This window comes from Coregonus clupeaformis, unplaced genomic scaffold (assembly GCF_020615455.1).
Source record: "Coregonus clupeaformis isolate EN_2021a unplaced genomic scaffold, ASM2061545v1 scaf0617, whole genome shotgun sequence".
NCBI classification, from domain to species: domain Eukaryota; kingdom Metazoa; phylum Chordata; class Actinopteri; order Salmoniformes; family Salmonidae; genus Coregonus; species Coregonus clupeaformis.
The window spans coordinates 242,131-246,783 of record NW_025534072.1 but is presented as its reverse complement, the minus strand read 5'-3'; positions in this window follow the sequence as shown (position 1 = coordinate 246,783).

Genomic DNA, 4,653 nt, shown 5'->3' with positions numbered 1-4,653 from the left:
TTTCATACGTTTGCCCTGAAATCCATTTTGATGATGAACAGTTGGCAGAGAGCTCCACATAGACGTGATGCACAGCGGCTCTGAGCCGTTGACTTGCTTGAACCAGCCAATGTGTCCCGGGATTTTAAGGACATTGATGCACTGCAGGGTGACATTTTCCCCTGATTGGACCACCTTTAAGGGTGGTGGAGAGACAGACACAACAAGGGTCAGACCTGAAAGAGAGAAAACAAAGGTTTAGAAACAGTAAATAAAACGTATTCTTCATGCATATGATATACACACCTAAACACAGTCACAACTATGTGAGAGACCAAATCTATTGATGAATCACAAAATCTGAACTGAAGATACAGTAACTTACAAAAGCCGTAGAGGACGAGAGCTGGTACATATATGCGTTCCATTCTGTATTTAGATCTACACTGCCAGACCATGAAGGAAGGACTGAATCTTCAAATACGAGAGATGAAAGTAATTTGTGATTATGGGCGGGACAACCATAGCTGCATACAATGACCACAGATTAAAATAATCTTACCACCAACAATTGATGTCCCACATTTGGTTTGATAGAGAGAATGATAAGATATTTTAATTACATACTATAGTTTATCATCATAGAGGTTCCCAGAATTTTAAATACTCAGAATTGATCAAATGTATTTCAACAGACCTCTTGGTCAAACATATTTTGTCAATTTTAAAGTAATAACCTTTGAAAAGGGTCTCGATGACAGTAAATATTCCAAATCTAAATCTGTTCTCACTGTGAGATTTCCCTCATTGTTGTGTTTATATATTGTAGTGGGCAGAAGGACCTCCTGGAGTGGGTAACTATTGGTTGGAATTGGTGGTGGTTGGCCAATTGGGGGCACTATACTTACTGCACCAAGATCAATGAATTTAGGAACTCTTGCCATTGGCAGGAGCAGTGGCTTGTAGTTCACCCATAGTATACATTAAAGGCAGTGGCGAACCATGGCTATTGGAATTAGGCCTTTAGAGGGGGAAAAAGGCTTCCAAAACGCTGTACCAACTCAAAATCATGAAAAACTGAGAAATCACCCACACTAACATTACCAGCAACAACAGCCACATTGCTTACACAACCTATGGTAGCCTAACAGCATCACTATCATACTATCACCAAAAGAGACAACAGTGAGACATCAAAGGATGTGAGTTTGACAGGTTCGTGATGCTGAAAGGACAGCGACCGTAATACTTACTAGCTCACTCAATGTAGGAGAGCACACTTTTTGTAAAACACATAGGCTGATAGAAAGACAGCTGTCACACACAGCATGATGTTAAAGAATAAGCAGCCCATTCACTAGGACATAATAAGCCAGAAGGTTCCAATCATAAGAACACAAAAACACAACCATTAGTCTAAGCATTTCCCAATGGAAATGTATAACTATTACTTCCTATTGCAAACATCGTTAGCACATTAAGCACACACACTAAAGTGATCCAAAATTTAAATGCAACAATGTTTCACACGCATAATACATTATTTTCAAAGAGATAGCTAACAACAGCAATCGAGCTGCAAAAACAGTTCCACTCACCAGATGATGATCATTTGAAACAACTTCTTGTTGAAGGTTAAAATCGAAAAGGATGAAGCTAGCAAATTAGCATCAACATCATCTTCAATAACACCTGCAACAGCAGCCGCCACACACCAGCCTACAACAAAAACTAGCTAGCTTAAACTGTGGGAAAACTACTTCTTGCTATTGCGTGGTGACCTGTCGACCTTCGAGAATGGCGGAAGTTTCCACACGTTTTTGTAAAAACGGTCCCACCCAATACAAGTCAAAATGTGATTGGTTGATTCCACTGTCACTCCAAAATTCTGCTCTAGTATGGTTGAATGGCAGGTGCCTTCTATCGAGATTCTGAGGGCCTAGCCAATGTTGAGCTATCTAGCTAAATTTCTCCCTAGAGACAACCAAAGAAAAATCCTGATTGGATCTTTTTTCTTCTCAGTTTTTAACCTTTTCCTTTTAAACGCAAACTGAAGAGATTAAATTAGAATGTAATTGAAAAGAATAATATAATCAGAATATCATTGAAACATTATTGAAAAGATCAATACACACTGAGACCTGTGTAGCAGAACACAGTGTCTATTGGTTCAGACATGGCTCAGGAGAATCCCGTCCAGGAATCATTTACACCCATGGAGACAGGAGTTATCAGTGTGAGAAGAACCCTGAGGCTGGGTCTCCAACACAGAGCTGTGTCTACAACCTCCCCAAGAGGAACCTCAGCCTCTCTGATGCTGGGACTTACTACTGTGCTGTAGCCTCATGTGGGGAGATACTGTTTGGGAAAGGGACCAAGCTGAAGATCAAGGTAAACCTCTTATGCTTACTGGAGATACACAGGTAGTTATTGTGGAAGACAATGTGTTCTCAATGACTTACCTGATCAAATAAAGGCAAAATAAAATACATGCTATTACACTGTAATAACCCGTGCTGTATAATACAAAACATGTCATTCTTTCAGGTGGTGATATTCAAGTGGCGACTGAAGCGGATATGAGGATCCTTGTCCTCTTCTCCATCATAAGAACTGGATTCCTCCTCTGCTGTCTGAACATCTTCTTCATCATCTACCTCGTCAGGAAATAGATTCATTCAATGATTCAGTTTCTCAATCCTTCAGCTGTTACAAACACAAATGTGGTTTACAGTCTTTTCAAATGTTTCAGTGCTCGTCAGCTTAGGTGACATATTGTAAAAGTAAAATGCCCATATCTCAGCCTTTTGACATGTTGATGATGCATATATTGCTGTTCAGACTTTCAATAAATAAACGCATCTCTGTTGAAATAAAATACACGTTTTATTCAATTTTGAAAAATTACACTTCCGGTCAAAAGTTTTAGAGCACCTAAGGATTTTCTTCATTTTAAAAATGTTCTACATAGTTGAATAATAGTGAAGACATCGAAACTATGAAACAATACATATGGAATCATGTAGTAACCAAAAAAGTGTTAAACAAATCAAAATACATTTTATATTTGAGATTCTTCATATAGCCACCCTTTGCCTTGATGACAGCTTTGCACACTCAGTGCCGCGTAATTCTCTGTGTCCACGTTCAGATTTTAAAATAAAGAGAGAGAGATACATACTTCATTCACAATTACTAAATTACTCCAGCTACCTATGTGAAGCATGAGAATGTAAAGCAGTTTAACGTCTGACAAAAAATATAATTCAAAATTACTCACTTGGACTATGGGTGAAGTATCCTTGGTCACTCCTAATTGAAAAACATAACATATATACCTTTAGTGTATTATTGTTTGCCATTCATACATGATATAATATTAATTAATATGTGGCTTTCATATATCATATATGTTGTATACGGCATGACAAAGACAAACTTTAGCACACTACTTACGTTTTTGCAGAGCTCTCCTCCACAACATAAACAGGAGAATGTTTGTTACTGTCATTTACATCATTTAGCTCTTATCCAGAGCGACTTACAAATTGGTGCATTCAACTTCTGATAGCCAGTGGGACAACCACCTTTTTTTATTTTTTCATGTGGGGTTTGGGAAGAAGGATTATTTTATACTATTACATTTAAGTGATTTAGCAGACGCTCTTATCCAGAGTGACTTACAGGAGAAATTAGGGTTAAGTGCCTTGCTAGAGGCACATCGACAGATTTTTCACCTAGTCGGCTCGGGGATTAGAACCAGCGACCTTTCGGTTACTGGCACAACTCTCTTAACCACTAAGCTACCTGCCACCCCAGTATTGCTTAAAGAGGTAGGGTTTCAAGTGTTTCCGGAAGGTGGTCAGTGACTCCGCTGTCCTGGCGTCGTGGGGGAGCTTGTTCCACCATTGGGGTGCCAGAGTAGCGAATAGCTTTGACTGGGCTGAGCGGGAACTATGCTTCCGTAGAGGTAGGGGAGCTAGCAGGCCAGAGGTGGATGAACGTAGTGCCCTCGTTTGGGTGTAGGGTCTGATCAGAGCCTGAAGGTAAGGAGGTGCCGTTCCACTCACAGCTCCGTAGGCAAGCACCATGGTCTTGTAGTAGATGCGAGCCTCAACTGGAAGCCAGTGGAGTGTGCGGAGGAGCGGGGTGACATGAGAGAACTTGGGAAGGTTGAACACCAGACGGGCTGCAGCGTTCTGACTAAGTTGTAGGGGTTTAATGGCACAGGGAGGGAGCACAGCCAACAGCGAGTTGCAGTTATCCAGACGGGAGATGACAAGTGCCTGGATTAGGACCTGTGCCGCTTTCTGTATCAGAATGATAATGATAATAACCAGAACAAATGTTATGTAGTTCAGCAATCCAGTTTGATTCTCTTGAGAAGCAGAAAAATACATACATAAAATGAGGGAATTGTCAGGCTGACGTGTATGCGGTAACGAAGTCAAGCGCAGGACACCGAGCTACTGGCAGACGTACTTTACTGAACACAGTATAGAAAGTACAAAACCAAAATACCTCCTAAAAGGAAGGAAACAATACTAGCACACAACAGCTTGCCGACCTCACGAAAAACAATCACACACAATAAACTATGAGAGACAGGGGTATTTAAAGGGAATACAATGCAACATAATAGGAAACAGGTGTAAACAATAAAGACCAAACAAG